General features: G+C 37.0%; 1 non-coding gene across 1 annotated transcript; it reads right to left on the reverse strand.

The window, feature by feature from the left end:
- Positions 1 to 18,886: 18,886 nt before the first annotated feature.
- Positions 18,887 to 18,958, reverse strand: TRNAH-GUG (transfer RNA histidin (anticodon GUG)). The gene has a single exon. It is a non-coding gene; the product is annotated as a tRNA-His (tRNA).
- Positions 18,959 to 19,339: the final 381 nt, after the last annotated feature.

Here is a 19,339-nt window from a genome sequence, read left to right on the forward strand (position 1 = left end):
GCCTACTCGGCCTTACCCTAAAGCTGGCGAGGCTTATAATTTTTTTTTTAAATTAAATACTTTATGAAGAAGATGAAAACTACGCACGCTAATGGCTGTTATACAGTTCGATAGTAAATTTTTTAATTTCAGCCATCCACTTCTATTACCTCAAAATTTCAATACATTTAGTTAAAAATTCTTCCCTAATGCAGATTTTCTTTTGGGATTTAACAAAGTTTTTCAACGCAGAAGCCACTCTTAACTTAAGTAACGCGAATGACCTGTATCGCTCTTGATTACACATTAAAACCTTTTTTTATGGCGATTTCAAACACGAAATATATTAGAATCTGATGCATTCTGAAGAGGAAAAGTTAGTAGGGTGGGCTTCTAATTGAACTCTTGCGGATTTTAACTAATTGACAGACGCGCGAGATCGGATCAGGAATGTTTTTTTTTCTCTTTGGGCCCAATATATGCCATACATGATTAAGGGTGATTGAATTAATATCATAAACCACACACCATTTGCTCCAATATACTTAGGCTTTTGTGTGGGGGGGGCGGTAGGATTTGGAAAGCTGTAATGGATTTGCAGTTCTTCGGGATCAGGCGAATGTTGGAATGTTTCCATTTCGTGAAGAAGATACCATCCTGAAGACAGGAATTATACAGTTGGATTAGCAAGTTAGTGATTAGTCCACAGGCGTTGAACAGCTTCACCCTCAATGAAATATAGGCTTGGGGCTTTACCAGGTTCAATTTTGGAGATGGCATAATCGATTTCAGCATGCGAGAAGTGTTCATCCATTAGTGAGGAAAAGTAACTGTCATTCAGATTGATGATATCGCTTTGGTCTTCAGTATTAAGGTCCGAATGATCAAGTAGTGGTTTCAAGAGACCCTTGAATCGTTATAGAATCAATGATATCCGCAGTAGAGATCTTGTTACGGCCATTCTTGTCGACTGAATGCACTGCTTTAGATGTAATGATTGGTCGTTGTAAGGTTTTGGGCGCATCAGCAACTTAGGCCATATTCCACAGTATGTAATATATCTCTAAATTGCGTGCGTGCGTTGGTCCATCTGCTGTTTCCTGGACGAAAAACCATGCTCTCCTCGCTTGAGACCGACTATATATATATATATATATATATATATATATGGGTGATTTCAATTTGCCTCTACTTGATTCGAGTAAATGGGAAGGAAACTCGACATGGGGAACAAAATTTTTAAATCAACTAGATGACTTATTTGTATCAACATGTCAGGGAAAGTACTAGAGAAAAGAATATCCTAGACCTCATCATCACACATGAATCAGATGACATAACAGGGTTGTCAGTAGAAGAACCAGTAGCAGGAAGTGATCACGGAGTTCTACGGTGGATGATGATGAGAAAGGTGGCAGCAGTAAAAGGCAAAGGAATGGGTTTTAATTTCAGAAAAGGAAATTACGATGCCTTAAGGTACTACATGGCCTCTATTAACTGGGTAGATATTCCACAGAGAATGAATACATTTGAACTGTGGTATGCTTTTAAAACATTAATCACAGATGCCTTGAATGCCCATTTACCATTAAAAAAATATTCCACGAGGAGGGTTCCAAGTTGGATGAATAGTGAAGTTGCCACATTACTTGAGCAGAAAAAAGGTGGCATGGAAAGGTTACAGAGCAATAAAAAGTGGAGTAGAATGGTATTAAGGGTAAGTTGCTACAATGGATAAAAGGATGGTTAAGTGGAAGAAGACAGAGGGTGGAAATCAATGGGTGCTGCTCTTCGTGGACTAATGTTATTAATGAAGTCCCACAGGGTTCGGTGTTGGGTCCACTGTTGTTTTGTATATTTATCAATAATACTGATGAAGGTATATCAGGCTTAATGTCGAAGTTTGCAGATGATACAAAGGTTGGCAAGGTTGTTAATGACAGTAATGGCAGTGTGCTACTGCAACAGCATCTTGATAATTTGGGCAGATGGGCTAAGAAGTGGCAACTGAAGTTTAACCTTGACAAATGCTAAGTACTACATATGGGTAGAAGTAACCCCAGAGAAACGTACCAACTGTGTGGTACTACACTGAAGGTGGTAGGAAATGAAAAAGACCTGGGAGTAATTGTGGCAGATATGAAGTTTTCTGAGCAATGCAGACAGGCTGCCAGGGCAGTTCATGTGGTTTTGTCAATGATATATAGGAATTTTGCTAGCAGGGAAAAGGAGGTGATTGTCCCTCTGTATAAGGCAATGGTCAGGCCACGCCTTGAGTACTGCATATAGGTCTGGAAGGATGTAGATTTGCTTAAGCATGTACAGAGAAGGGCAACAAGATTGGTGAGGGGAATGAAGGGATCCTCTTACCAGGAGAGGCTAAAGTTCTGCAAATTGCAGTGTCTGGAGACTAGGCACCTGTGAAGTGATCTGATTGAGGTGTATAAGGCCTTGAATGGGTTGTGCATGCTGAATTCTGATGGGATCCTTCCACTTGTTCAGATTACGAACCTAGGGGGGCATAAATTCAAATTGAGGAAAGATGGTTGTAGAATAGATGTGCAGAAATTTACCTTTAGCCAGCAGGTGGTTAATTGCTGGAACAAACTTCCATCTGTCGTTGTGGAAGTTGATAGGTCAAATAAATTTAAGGAGGAACTGGACAGGCATTTGGAGGGAATGGTGTGATTTTTTTTTTTCTTTTTTTTTTGGCTGATGCTGCATAAGCTCATACACTTGCTTTCTTGCATCACATGCTACTACTACTACTACTACTACCACCCTTATGGTGCCAAAGACTCTACATAACAGCCTAGCAGCAATAGGTCTCCCAGCGAACACCTACAAGGAACTCCAGAAAGTCGCATTCCTGAACACTTGTAGGATAGTCAGAGAGTTCCACGACCAACAGTAACACCAGACATAGTAACAACCACCCTGTGTACTTGGTAGCAATACCCGTCACGAGAGGTGGAATCCCCAATCAGGGAGAAATAATATAAGAGCAACAATAATAATAATAATAATAATAATAATAATAATGCGATTGCTACCTCAAGCATCACTTCCAGAAACACACAGCAGCACTCCACCAGGCCATAAGGGAGATAGACAAGTGGTATATCCCACTCAACCTACGCTAGGAGTCCCCTCCCAACCAGGAGGAACAAACGAAGCTAGAAAGATGGGCAGAGAAGACACTCCATAGCAGACACTACAATGATCTCCATCAAGATCACATAGATAAAACTGCTTCCAATGCATGGCTAACGAGCGGGACGCTCTTCCCCGAGACTGAAGGATTCATGCTCGACATCCAAGACCAGGCAATCAACACCAGGAACTATAGAAAATACATCGCCAAGGAGCCCGGAGTGTTCGATGACACATGTCGACGATGCCACCTGCCCTCAGAAACGATCCAATACATCACCGCGGGGTGCAAGGTGATTACCCAGACGGCGTACACTCAGACACGACCAGGTAGCCAGAGTAATACATCAGATCAGTAGCCAGAGTAATACATCAGAAGCTAGCAAGGAAATACCAGTTGATCGAAGAAAGTGTACCGTACTACAAGTACGAACCCCCAGACAGTACTAGAGACCCGAACCCACAAGCTGTACTGGGACAGCACCATAATAACGTATAGGACAATCCCGCACAACAGACCGGACATAACTCTTGTGGACAAGAAGGAAAAGGCTACCTATCTGTCATAGCGGTACTCAACACAGGCAACCTGCAGAAAACCCACGGGGAAAAAATCAGGAAGTACACCATCCTAAGACAGGAGATCAAAGAGATGTGGCATATGAAACAAGTAACGATCATCGTGTCAACCACAGGTATGGTGCCAAAGACCCCCTACATTACAGCCTAGCAGCAACAGGTCTCTCAGTGAACACCTACAAGAAACTCCAGAAAGTCGCAATTCTGAACAATGTAGGATAGTCAGAGAGTTCCTCGACCAACAGTAACACCAGACATAACAACAACTACCCTGTGTACTTGGTAGCAATACCAGTCACGAGGTGGAACCCCCAATCAGGGAGAAATAATACGAGTAATAATAATAATAACTTCATTAATTTTCTTTACTTTTTATTTTATGGGGTTGATCAGTTGGCTTCTGAGTGGCTCTTATAATAAGGTTGAAAAAACTTCTGGAAATCATTTTATGGACAACCCGGAAAAATCATACATACAACCAGACTTTTTTATGGATATATTTTTACATAATATCGAGATGATTCAAAACAACTAAGTCCGTAAAGTTCAAAGCACAAAAAAAAAGAAAAAAAAAAAGTCTAATGAAAAATAATAAAGATATTACATAAAAGCCGCACTGATATTTACTCCTATGCATCAAACGCCGGCGTGAATCGTTACCAGTGGCGTGTTATCCTATAGACAAAAAAGACATCTGCCTAGGGCCCCGATCAGAGGGGGCCTCAAATCACTGTTTCAAAAACTCATTGCTGTTTTTTACTAATATTTTTAAGTGATTTTTTTTTTTATCGGAAACTGAACTTTCTATCTGTCAAGATCAATGAACTTTACTTGAATATTAATTTGAAAATTTACGTTTTTTTCAAAAATGGCTTTAACGATTTTGATGAAATTTTATATTTAGTTCTTTGTCATATAATTTGTTTATTTTGTTGTCACAATAAAATGAAATTGAAAATGTCCTTTATTGGTTTTTTCTTTAGATGCCCTCCCAAATTCTATTTTGCTTTGGGCGCCAAGGTATAACGCGTCACTAATCGTTGCAGGAAGCCTGTACAAGTAGAAAAAAAAAAAAAAAAAAAAAGTACTGGAAAGGGAAACTGAATGCGCATGTGTCGAAATGCCCACGTTTAGAGAACATGTATTTATCAATTTGTTTCGTTTTTACTTGTATCCATTAAAAGCATCCTCCAGTATTTTAAGAAATAAGTCAAAATGAAAATACTCGTTTAAAGTGAATACATATATTCTTTATACTTCGTGAAAATTTCTTAGTGCTTCATTTTGACAGACACTTGCTCATGTTTACAGAATATACGTACATGCCCAATTTCAGCTGTTTCACAGAATGGGTTGGCAACGCTGTAAAGTCCCCCTTTACAGCGCAAGTTGCAGTCATTGGATTAACATCACATCAGTGTTTTAAACAGTGGCATATAGAATATGATTATAGTATCGATGACGTTAAACCCACGATTTAGTTGTGCCAGAAAACTCCCATTAAAACCAGCCCACTATTTGGTATTTTCATCATATTTTTACCATGGGAAGGGAGGGGGGAACAAACCTATAATACTAATGCCTAGGGTAACATTTTAATCATAAAAAATTGAATATAATTGCATCTAATGTGACTCAATACCATAATCATTAAACAAGATGTACAAAATAATTTTTAAAAAACTTACAGTATTAAAACATTCCACTGCTTTTTCAAATTGAGCGCGTTTGTAACGCACACGTCCTTCACAAATATAAAGAGAAACTGGGCAAAAGGAACGCTTTTTCTCTCCTTCTTCTTCGTCGTCCTCCATGTCAAAAGTTGTTTATGGAATGTGACTGTATACTTTCAGTTGAGATTTCTGTTTAAATTTAATTGGCATATCTTAGCTAACTTCTAATACTTAAAATGGCATGAAACCCCATCCGACAGCAACAAAAGGTTATACTTCTGCTTTCTGCATCTTTGCTCCTTTGGCCGACTTTTCACATCTTAACTTTAAACGCCATTTGAATGTTGCCAGGTGTCAAATTAAAACCATTACAAGCGATTTTGCTTAGCAACAGTTCGCCATCTATGAGTGGAATTTATTCTGAGCTTGAACTGATAATAAAAATAAACAAAATAAAATAAATAAACTGAAAATAAATTTTCTGTTTATAGTCCGGGAAGACCATACTGTCAGAAGAGTTCAGAAGATCGAAAGAATACAAGAAACAGCACCATATTTAGCAGTCACGAATTTGAACCCCGGTCACTCAAAGCACGTGTACTTATGTACTTTCGCACTTGACTACGGCGGCCGTCTAAAAAAAAAAAAATCTGTTTATACTCCGCGACGACCACACGGTCAGAGGAGTTATTATTATTATTATTATTATTATTATTATTAGCCATATGGTGCAAGGGAGCCTGCAGCTTATGCTGCACCAACCAAAAAAAATTTTCTGAATTACCCGAGAGAGAAAAGTAGAAGGGAATCACCAAGAAAAGGAAGAATGATGATATCCAGCTCAGGACCCTAGGTGTGCAAGCCCATACTCACCAGATGTGAGCCTCTGGGGCGTTCACAAGATAGAAAAAATACAAGAAACAACGCGTGCCTGACCACTCGGATACGGCGGCCTCGTAAATTCAATGTTTTTGATCAACGTTTCCCAAATTGGGTCCGTAGACTAGTTCCAGGAGGTCCGCGAAACGGATCCGCTGGAACTGGTAAAATTATTTGTTCTGTATATAGCAAATTGATGATAAATAAAGTTATTATTATATAATTATGTAAAAACAAGAATAAAGTTGTTGTTTTAAACATACTTTTAATTTTATTTTCAGAAAACCTAGTATATATATATATATATATATATATATATATATATATATATAAGGTAATGTTTAAAGAGTTACGTAGAAAAGAGGTATACAGTTGATGAAATGGTTTCAGTGAATATATATATTTGCAATTTATTTATAATAATTTTTTACGAATAATGTAACAGTATATATTATTAATAATTAATGATTTTGCCAGGGACACTGCCAAAACTACTTTACTTCTTATTACTTTCTGTCCCTTCCTTGTTCTCCGTAGTTACAATTTCAGTTCTAATAGCCCATTACCTATTCCTTTCTACTTACAAACGTATATATATATATATATATATATATATATATATATATATATATAGGGGTCCACAAATTTTTTTTTTGAAGGGGTCCACAAAACTTTTTTGATTTTTGAAGGGGTCCGTAAACTTTTTTTGATTTTTGAAAGAGTCCGTAAATCTCATTTGTTTGGAAACCACTGTTTTTGATGATAGCCACTTTTCTGTAGCAGAATGAATGTTCGACTTTAGGTGTGGACTAAAAAATAACAAAAAATTGAAAGAATCAATTCTGATTTATTTTTTCCTTTTTAGCACAAAAGTAAAATAAATTATAATAAATTTCGTTAATAAGCTTTATTTTATTTATTGTTTTTTTTCCCCTTTAAATTTTGTGTAATTGAAAGTAAATATGCTCTAAAAATAATAAATTTTGATCAGTGATAATGAAAAATCTATTAGGCATCATAAAAAGTTTCTTTACTTCGAAACAGAAGCATCGAATAGCAAATGGAGTTTCATGAATTCAATTTTTTTTTTTTTTAAATTTAGATGGAAGTTGGTCTACTGTGGCAGCAACTATGTTTGCCGCTTCGGGGGTACAGCTAACCACAACTGCTATACTGCAAAAATCCACCTACTCTACCAACGCGATTACTGTACAGTACTGAGTAAAGTTTTTTAGCTTCTAAAACGATCGCAGGCTGATAAAACGATATGAAAGGAGACTACGAGATGGCAGCACCTACTAGGGAGATTTGGGGGGGGGGATAACGTGATATGGCCAAGTATACCCATAGGCCAGAAACTATTCGATTGTGATGCAGATACATAATGGAGGGGGAGGAAAATCTGAGAACACCGATTTTCATCATTGGAAGATAAAAACCCACAATGAGAAATCGAGAAGGATGCACGTGTTTTAATTTAGATACATAAACACCCTGTACATTAACTGCTTTATGTGCTATATAACGGATGATTTGAAGAGTGAAAAGCATTTTGTTATACACTATTGTTCTCAACGTGGTAGTACTGATTAGATTTCAAATGGTCTGATTCGCGACATTTTAAGGTGCTCTGTAACAATCACGTGTGCACCGTTGTATGAGATTCTGCTGATCAGCTGAGGGAGTGTAATTCTCCTACCTTCATGCAAAATCTCTGAGCCTTTGCAATTTGAACTGAAGTGAGTGGCAGAAGGCCTCGGTTACACTGATTGGCCATTATCTGTTCAACAACCACACATTATACATTGTGATGTTGCCATAGTTTGGTTCGGACCGCATTCCACAATAAATAAAAATAAATATCCATACATATATTCTCGACCTTCCTTAATTAATGCTCCTATGCCGCTTGAAAATTGCAGTTTTCTTCAAACATTTATCTCCGTAAATCTTTGACAGTTCTCCAACAGTCTATGCAACACCCATGCCACGTCGAACACAATATCGTAAACAGAATATTGCCCAATTTTCGAATCTTACATTATATTTCAGGTGGTAGGTGACTTTTATCAACCGGTGAAATACCACCACTTTGCTTATTGGAGGCTTGAAGTGGTAAAACCCATGTTTAGTCTCTAGAGCAAAGTTTCCGGCATCCCCCTCTCCCCATACTTCTCCTTCAACCCATGCATGGTACTAAGTACTATAGGTTTTGATACCTTTCGTGTTTGGGGTTTTCATAAAAAAAAAAAATAAATAAAAAAAATACAGCTCACAGAACGGTTCACAATTACAGCACGTAACTTAAGACCACTTTGCAACTTCCAAACAACATGGCAAAATTTGCAGCACTTGGACATACAGCGTCCTGTAATCTACTGGCAGTTCGCTGAAACTTGAGTGGTTGTACGATAGTGCTGTAATTCCATAAATTAAATGATCAGCTTGTGTTTTTACTCTATGGGTCAGAAATTCAACTTATATCTTTAATTTTTTTTAAATATCACGTTATATCAGATCAGATCATCACGCTATATCCTATTTTTCCAAGGTTTTAACGAAAGAGGATAGAGCTGAAGGAGATGCCCTGCCACCCACATAACTTGCAGCGTTGTGAGTGATTCTGACGCGCGCGGTGATCTCTGGAAGAGGTCAACTTAAAACATTAGACGGCATAGGTCATACGCTTAAAATTCAATATATTTTCCAAAAACAAGGCTGTTTTCATGACTTCGTTTATTCCTTTAATTAAGAGGTTTTTTTTAAATATTAGCTTTTTTAATGAAATGAAAAACTCAATAAATAAGTTAAGTTAAATTTTTAAAAAATATTTTCAGTTTCAAGCAGAAACTGTTATTGTATGTGAAAATATTTTCCCAGAAACTACATTTTATTTGAATATTAGTAGAATAAATAAATAATAATAATAATAATGTTATATGATTATTAATTTAAGTTTATTGCATTTTATTTGGAACATTTGCATTAAATTTTTTGAAGCATTTGTCAGCAAAATTAACCCCAGGGGGCTCACATCTGGTGAGTATGGGCTTGGCACACCCAGGGTCCTGAGCTGGATATCATCATTCTTCTCTTTCTTGGTGATTCCCTTCTACTTTTGTCTCTCTCTCTCTCTCTCTCTCTCTCTCTCTTATGATAACTCGGGAATTTTTTTTTTTTTTTGGCTGTTGCAGCATAAGCCTCAGGCTTCTTTGCACCATATAGATAATAATAATAATAATATTAATAATAATAAATAAAAAAGAAATACTGTGAAAATATATATAAGAAAAATTGAAATAAATCAAAGTAAGAGGAAAGTTTATTTAGGATGAAGCCTACGTTATAGGAAATTAGAAATTACAAATACTATAAAGCAAAGTGCACAATACACAATATTCAACCAGAGCCATCTTCCGAACGGCCCTACTCTCGGTTCAGATTGAAGGGATACCCAAAAGTAAATATTATAGTTGATATACTGGGTTAACTCTCCTCTAACAATCATCAGAATAGGTGTTTTGAGCGCTGCATAGCCAAAAAAGATGCTTTTCATTTTAATGTTTTCAAGATCATAATAATAAATTATGCTTATAAAATATTATGTCTGTTTACAGCACCCCACCCCCGGGAATGTCCCGGATGTGCCCATGAATTAAATCATTCAGATTTTTTGTAGATACCTTATATATGCACAGGCCCGACGAGAGATGTGAGAGAATAGTTATGCACAGTATTTGACCCCAGTCGAAATCTTAATACAGTATTACATTTTTTAAACAATTAAATTAATTTTTAATAATTAGAAAAATTCTACAAACTTAAAATAAAATGTTTTTATTTTATTAATTTTTTTATCTTATTCATTTATTCAATTGATTGCTAGTAGAGAATAAATTTACAAAAAAATGACAGTTTAAAAATAAAAAAGGTCCTTCGTGCTGGGTGTCTCAAAGAGTTCTAGTTAGTATTCACAACATGTAAGGCTTAACAAACTTCGCTCACGAACTGCTTGATGGCAGCATAACGCTGAGAAGGAAAAAATATTGTGTTGCTAGGCAGTTAACCACCAAAACGATATCCGAAAGCACGGCAGAGATTTCGAGAGCACTGCGCATTGGGACCGCCTTCAGCGGCGGGCAGGCTTCCTAAATCAATTTTTACTTACACCGCTTGCAAGAGACTATAGGTTCTAGTTAGTACTGCTGTGACTCAGTTGTTTGTGGGAAGATAGTCATTCTGTAGGTCTTACTGGAGCATAATTTTTCACAGTTTTCTTGAAACCCGTTCAGGATTTCCATTATATTAAGCGGGAACATCATGTTAAAGCTTTTCAAGGAGATTAGGTTGGACCAGAGTGGTTTTATTTCAGGTCAATATAATTCCTATTTTCAAAAAAAGGTGATAAAAATGATGTAACTGATTACAGACCTATAACCTTGCAAAACAGCCTTGCTAAACTCTTCGACACAGCAGTACACAAACATCTCTTCGAATTCTTCAGGCCTTTCATTGATCAGAATCAACATGGTTTCTGCAGTGGCAAGTCAGTAGTCACAAATTTACTTCCTTTCTGGCAATACACCTCTGAAGCTCTTGATAACCACCTTCAAGTTGATGCAGTCTACACAGACATTAGTCTACACAGTCTACACATTAGCTGTAATAATGATAAATGGCTGGAAGTCAAGAGAAGAATAAATTTTGGAGGGATAGCATTCAGGAAATATAGTCACATACTGAAGAGCAATATCCCAGTTTGTCTGAAACGTAAAATAATGAACCAATGTATACTCCCCACCATGACTTATGGAAGTGAAACTTGGGCACTCACCAAAAGAATGGAAGAGAAGCTGAGAACGACACAGCGAAGAATGAAACGAATTATATTGGGAATCAGACTGTTAGATAAGAAGAGAAACACATGGATTAGGCAGCAAATTCAAGTAAAGGACATTCTTATCAAAACTAAAGAACTAAATTGGTCTTGGGCAGGACACATAGCTCGATGACAGATGGACTAAGAAAATAACAAAATGGTTGACAAGGCAATCCTCACCCAAGAGGAGCTAGAAGAAAACCTGGAAGACAAAGGCGGAGATGGATAGATGAAATTCATGAGTTTTTGGGTAGTAAATGGATGGCCAGTGCTCAAAACAGAAGGAACTGGAAAGTTGCTGGAGAGGCCTTCATCCTGCAGGGGGTTGAAAATGGCTGATGATGATGACACAGACATATCTAAGGAATTCGCACGAACAACTTCTGGAAAAACCTAAGCTATATGGTATCCGTGACCCTTTGCTCTCATGGCTACGCAGCTATATTACGCATCGTTCCTTGAGCGTTATCATCAATCAAGTTAACTCAGACTGTTTTATACCACTAAGTGGAGTACCACAAGGCCCTTAGGTCCCCTTCTCTTCATTGTTTTCGTAAATGATCTTCCTTCGTTCATCTACACCTCCAATGTTCAAGTTGCTCTCTATGCAGATGATCGTAAGATCTACTCAGCAGTGAAGTAGATTACCGATTCTCAACAGTTTCAATGTGCTCTCAATAAATTCTCTCTGTGGCTATCTCTGAATGGCTTGTCTGCTAACCTCTCGAAGTGCAAAGTAATCTCTTTCTCATCCGGCAGATCTCCACAACTAATAAATACGGAGTACAGTATTAACTCTGTGCTCATCGAAAGGTGTGACCAAGTTAACGACTTGGGGATTCTCTTCTCCACCAGTGATAAATTCGATGCTCATGTCCTTAAAATCACCAGCAAAGCATTCAAAACACTGGGATTCATCAAACGGAACACATAAGTTCAAAAACTACAGATATGCGGTTATCCTTTATAAAACTATTGTTCTGCCAATCCTTGAATTCAGTTCACCCATCTGGAATCCTCACACAAAGACTTTAACTAACAAAATTGAAGCAGTCCAAAAAAATTTTGTCCGTTACCATACGTACCGCAATCCTCTATTCTATCACTCAGTGTATTATGAATCGCTGTGTGATTACTTTCATCTTCCTGATGGGGGTTCCACTCTTCGACGAATACTGTTACTAAGTGAACAGGGTGGTTGTTATGTCTGGTGTTACTTTGGTGGAGGAATTCTCTGACTATCCTACAGGTGTTCAGGATTGCGGCTTTCTGGAATTCCTTCTATGTGTTCTCAGGTAGAACTATTGCTGCCAGATTGTTATGTAGGGTCTTTGACCCCATGCCGGTAGTTGACACGATGATCGGGAGCGTCGTGACTTGTTGCATATGCCACATCACTTTGATCTCCTCTTAGGTCCGCGTACTTCCTAATATTTTCCTGGTGGGTTTTCCTGAGGCAGCCAGTGTTGGGCCGCTAAGCTATGTCAATCAAATAGGTAGCCTTTTCCTTCTTGTCGACAAAGGTTATGTCCAGTCTGTTGTGCGGCATTGTCATGTCCGTTGTTATGGCGCGGTCTCAGTATTGCTTGTGGGTTGGGGTCTCTAGTATGGCTTAGGGTTCGCATTTGCAATACGGTACACTATCTTTGATCAACTGGTATCTCCTAGCTAGCTTCTGATATATTATTCTGGCCACTTGGTCGTGTCTATGAGTGTACTCTGTCTGGATGATCACCTTGCGTCTTGCGGTGACGTGTGGATTGTTTCTGAGGCCAAGTGGCATCGTCGACATGTGTCATCTGGCACTACAGGGCACTTTGGCGATGTATTTTCTATAGTTCCTAGTGTTGATTACCTGGTCTTGGATGGCGAACATGGATCCTTCAGTCTCGGGGAAGAGCGTCCCGCTCGTGAACCATCCTTTGGAAGCCATTTTATCTATGTGGTCGTCATGGAGGTCACGGTTTGTAGCGTCTATCAAGGAGTGTTTTCTTTTCCCATCTTTCCAGCTTCGTTTGTTTGGTCAGGGAAGGAGGGGACTCTTCGCTTATGTTGAGTGGGGTATGCCGCTTGCTTATCTTCCTTATGGCGCGGTATAGTTTTGCTGTGTTTTTCTGGAAGTAATCCTGCAGGTTAGCTATCGCTGTCTTCTGTTGCTCGATGACATCTATCAGGCCCCTTTCTCTTTCTTTCCGAACTATTGTCAATCTCTCCACAGTTGACTTTGGATGGTGTTGGCAGCTCTTCGTCATCATTGTCCTTGTCTTTCTCATGATATTCTTGAGCTCAGTGTTAGTCCAATCTATGATCCCAAAGGAGTATGTTAGCACCGGGACTGCATAAGTGTTTATGGCTTTAACTGTGTTCCCTCCTTTCAGCTTTTTGCTTTGAGCAGGCTTCTGATCTTTGAGCAGTCTCTAATGGTATTTTTCTTTTGCTTTGAGCAGTCTCTAATGGTATTTTTCGGTCAGACAGGTCTTGATCTCCTTGTGCTCTAACTGCTGAACCTGCATCATCCCCAGATATTTATTGGTCTCTCCCCCTGTCATGTCTTAGATCTCTTTACCAGTCTGAAGCTGATAGTTTCTGCCATCTGGTTTTCCCTAACGCAAACCGTCTGTCTTGCAATTGTCTAGACCAAATTCCGTCCTGATATCATTGCTGGATTTTTCGGTGATCCGGAGTAGTTGCTGGAGTTGTTTATTGATTGTCACTTAGAGCTCGATGTCATCCATGTACATCAAGTGCGAGAGGGTGTACAGGTTTGTCTTCCTTCTTTGAGATTATATCCATACTTGCTGTTTTTGCGCATGGTGAACAGCGAGTTGAGTTTAGACAGAACCACAGTAGGCTCAGGGCAATTTTATGAAAGATTCCTCTCCTGATGGGGATCAGTCTGGTTGTGATGTTCTAGACCTTGATGGTGGTACTCCATTTCGCCATGTCTGATTCTAGGAAGTTTGTCACTGTTGGATTGACTTTGTACAGTAGCATAGCTACCCTTTTTTCGGGCCCGGAGGCAAAGAACGTGTTCGGGCACCTACTTAATTAATGAAAATTGCAAAAAGAGGAGACAGTCAAAGACATCGGGGCCCTAAAGGGCCCGGGCTCGAAGGCAATTGCCTTGTCAACCTACATGGTAGCTACGCCACTGACTTTGTAGATCATTAAAGTCTCTATTAGGAGCCGTGATCATCTACTGACTAGGATATTGTGTTGTGGCCCCAATAACCCAGGTTCGAATTCTGGTCACGGCAGTGTAGTTACGCAAACAGAAGAAAGGTAGAATTTTTATTTTTCCAGGTGTCATTTCGAAAAAAAAAAAAAAAAAAATATATATATATATATATATATATATATATATATATATATATATATATACAATATACAGTTTCCTTTTAAATTAAACAAAAACATTCGACTGAATTCCACTCTGTAAAGATATGTTTAAAAAAATGCCTTATCCAGTAAGAGACACCAAATCAATTTCTGCATTTTTAACAAAAAAAAAATAATATTACAAATTAATATTCCCTAACCATCACTTAAAAACTTGGTTAAAGAACCAGATAATAAAGTATATAATATAATTTTAGATATTCTATTTCAATGCAAACGACCTGATACTGTTCCCCAGAACTTCCTCATCAACCTCGTGTTTTGGTAACTTGCATTTAAAAAAAAAAAATTCAAATGTTCAAAAATTCAAATTCAAATTCAAACTTCTATTATTTTATTTTCTCCTATAGACAACAGTTATGAAATATACAAGTATCATGATTGTAAGTTTATCATTTCTGAAAAATATGGTTTTATTTCCTTTTATTTCAGTGCAAGAAATCTATCAATACCGAGAGAATGGTGTTAATAGTTAAGTACTCATGGGACCTGTGTACTTAATGTCCGATAAAACTTTTTTGCTGAGGTTATTATTATTAGTGATATTTTTAAAATAAGAAAGTGAAAGTATAAAAGTAAGACTAAAGTAATGAAAAGTTAATTTTACATATTCCAAAACTGTCCAAAACTGTAATACTGATTAACTTTTTCTCAAAATATTTTTCAAGATTTTGAAACAAAAAATAAATAAATAAATAAATAAATACGGAACTGGTGTATACCCTTTATATTATATTAGACAAAGTTTTGGTGAATATCATTATTTATGTAATGAATTGAAAGGTTATGAAGGGCGATTTTTAATTGTATCAGAATGAATTGAGAAAGTTTAAATTATGTTTTAGCGTGTGAATTTCGAGTAATAACAATACGGACTAAAACTATTTATATTTATTTATTAGCAATTTAAAGATATTTACCCACAAATACCAGACAAATGAACTGTAGTTTCTTTGAGACAATAAAATAAATGGTATTAATACTCCCCCCCACCACATATTTCTCCATAGTATTCCTCATTGAATGCAGTTTGACACTTTGACCCATATTGGCGTTTTACATAAACCTTTGAAATTAAAATTTCAGCATACATGCTTAAAACTTCTGCACAGGTGAATGTGAATTCGTGTTTTCTCCGGCAGCAGTTCTAATAATTGCCTGAAGACTAGAGGTGCGAACCCATGTGAGTGACATCTGTGGTCATCCTGTCCTCTATTCTATTTCCAGTGGAATAGATCATCGACAATAAGCAAGCTTAAACTAAAACTTGTACAGATGGATTAACACAAGAAGCGATAACCACTGCTAACCACGCTGTTATTGTTAGCACTCCCATTAACTTACATGATACATTTGCATTATAGTGTAAGCACCCTAAGGTGAGACTGCACATTTAACAGCAGTTCCGCCATTTTCTAATCTACTGTCTTCAGTGCTGCCATCTGTTGATTTAAATTGCAAATAGGAAATACTATTAGCTCTTCTAGTTCGCCTGGTGTGCTAGATTTTGTGCTAAGGCAACCAAGGAACGTATTGATTCCTTATACCAATATAAGGAATCAATATATTAGGCCTTTAAATTCCACGCATTTTTAAATTTCTTGGGGTAAAAATAAAATATATATATTTGAAAATAATAATAAAAAAAAACTCTCGCAGGCCACTGTGTAAAGAAAATAGTAAACAAGTTTCTATTTTCATATACAAGACTGAAACTAGGTCATTTTCTTAACGATATGGATAGGTAATCTCATAGCTACTTGAGTGCTATGAGTATTACATCCTCCCCAAGTATGCAATAATGAATGTTTACTACTACTACAATCACCATCGCTCGCATATGGCAACGACTGTAAGGAGACAATAACATAGGAGGGAATTATTTTTTGAATCTCCCCTTTCTATATCTAGAAAGTTTATTTATAGAGAACAACAGATCTATGTATCGCAACCTAGCAGTAAATGACCACTTGGCTTTTACGACCAGTAAAAAGATTTATAATCTGCTGAACCATGCTGTTCATGCTCTTACGAACCATGCTGTTCATAATAATTTTCTGTTTTATTACTGGATTATTAAAAATAATTGTTTGGATAGATACCTACAACTATAGTCAGGACTGTGTAAAAACTTTTAAGCTCCTCGATGCAAACCAGAAAACGTTTCCAGTGTTAATTTTATCTTTCTCAAAGCTGTCCTGATAGACACGGAAATACTATTGTAGTTTTATAAGTATTCAGCATCACACCTGAAAGGGAAGTTCGACGTTCTGCTTGCATAAAAATTGCCATATTGGGTTACTCAAGAATCCACCCATGTGTATAGTCAGGACTAAATGTGTTAATAGTATGATATAGTAAAATATCCACCCATGTGTGTAATGTCTATAAATTGCATGTGTTCCCTGGTTGGATTGCATGTTTTATTGAACGAAAAAAATCGATTTTATAGGAGAAAAAGAAGGCCTTGCTGTTCTCTGGAGACTGACTGACTAACTCAGGCACGGAGTGAACAAAACCTGTCAAAGTTCCTCGATCATTGACGGAATTCGAACCCTGGTCTTTTCCATCCGGTGTGGAGAAGACGATGATTATAAACTCTGTGTTGCAGGCGAGGACATTAAGTTAAAATCTTGCGCCCGAGGCAGGTGCTTCGTCAAGATACCCTAGTCCCAGCTCTTCGACGAATGTTTATCACCAGGGGCGGACTTTGGCAACTGTCCCAAAATTTTTTTGGACCCGTAAAACGGTTTTATTATACATTTTTTATAGTATAAATTTTCATAGGCAGAGGACTCTTTTTAGTTTTCAACATACTACAAGACCTGTATTTTTATATTTAGTAATAGAAGATCTTTTTTAAACCATTCAACTGTGTCCTCCATTACAATTTCTGAAAGGTGGCAACCCTAGGTGGGGCCCAAAATGAGAATCTTGCCAAAATGAGAATTTTTCCTTAGTCCGCCACTGTTTATCACCGTTACATATATATCACATATATATATAGATAATACCAAGTTGGAACCTGGATCTCCACCTTAGAATCCGCATAATGAAATGTTACGTTTGGTCAGTTTTGTTGTATGATGGCGAGACCTGGACACTGAAAACTAACACCTGCAATAAACTAGAAGCATTTGAAATGTGGATATACAGAAGAATGTTAAAGATATCATGGACAGCAAGCGTGACCAATGAGAGTGTCCTGCAGAGAATTGGAAAAAACCTGTGAATTGCTGAAGGACGTAAATCTTGGGCACCTGATGCGGAACGACAAATATCCAATTCCACGGCTGATTATTGAGTGGAGAATGGAGAGAAGAAAAAAGCATGGGAGAAGACACATATCATGGATATATAACATCAAGAATTGGACGGGACTGAACACCTAGCAGCTGTTCAGAGCTACCAGGGACCGAGAAACATTTGCTGTGGTGGTCGCAGACCTCCGTTAGGAGATGGCACGAGAAGAAGAAGAACTTGTTGTATCAAATTAAAAAATAAAATAAAATAAATTTTCATTAATTTTGGATACGGCCGGATTCAGAAGGGTTTGATATCTCATACTGTGAGTTTGATGTGATATGCAGCATTTACTTACATATTACGAAGGAGATATAAAATGATCCCATATAAAAGGATGAATTAGAATTCCTGTATTATCACCATTTTTATTAATTTTTTAAAAAAATTCTAGTGATTATTTCTTGCACTGAAATAAAACAATATTTTTCAGAAAACGATAAACTTAAAATCATGATGTCCAATCATAATACTTGTGCATTGACTGTTGTCTATAAGAGAAAATAAAATAATGGAAGTTGAACATTTTTTAAAATGCAAGTCACCATAACAAAGAGATCGATTTGTACTGAAATAGAAAAACTAAAAGTATACACTTTTTTAATGTATTATTTGGTTCTTTAATCAAGTTTTTAAGTGTGTCATTGTTAGGGAATATTAATACCCCCAGGGGCTCACATCTGGCTTGGCACATCCAGGGTCCTGAGCTGGATATCATCATTCTTCTCTTTCTTGGTGATTCCTCTCTACCTCTTTCAGGGTAACTCCGGAATATTTTTTGGCTGGTGCAGCATAAGCCTCAGGCTTCCTTGCACCACATGGCTAATATTAATAATAATAATAATAATTTGAACTCATTTTTTGCTAAAAATGCAGAAATTGATTTGGTATCTTTTATTGGACATTACATTTTTATCATATCGTTACAGAGTGGAATTTAATTTAAAAGAAAAAAATAATAAAAATCATAAATAATTTTTGTTTTTCGGAATGACACCGAAGAAAAAAAAAAAAAGACTTTCTTTCGTTTGAGAAATCACAATGCCGTGACCAGGATTCGAACCTGGGTTATTGCGGCCACAACGCAATGTCCTAACCACTAGACGATCACGGCTACGAAGAAAGGATGAGCATAGGGCCTTAAAACTACTTTATAAATAATATTACACGATGAAGCGCCTAAATTGTCAAAATTTAAATCGAATTTAATGTATATCAGTTTAAAATATTTTTATTACTCAGTATTTTATTTTTCATCAATAGTATAACAGCTTTATAGGGGAATAACGTATATTAATTTTTGACCAATAGAAAATGTCCAGCTTGATTCTGACTAGAGATTAATGGCGTATTCCATCTGTTATTTTCTGAGTGGAACATATTATACATATTTCAGACAAAGTTACTTAGGCTTTAGATACAATTTATTTTTTGAATAGTGTTTTCACACATGTTGATGATAATAACGATATTTGTGTAATATTTTTGCGTATAG

This window comes from Mastigoproctus giganteus, chromosome 13, assembly GCF_048544385.1.
Source record: "Mastigoproctus giganteus isolate SK-2022 chromosome 13, ASM4854438v1, whole genome shotgun sequence".
NCBI classification, from domain to species: domain Eukaryota; kingdom Metazoa; phylum Arthropoda; class Arachnida; order Uropygi; family Thelyphonidae; genus Mastigoproctus; species Mastigoproctus giganteus.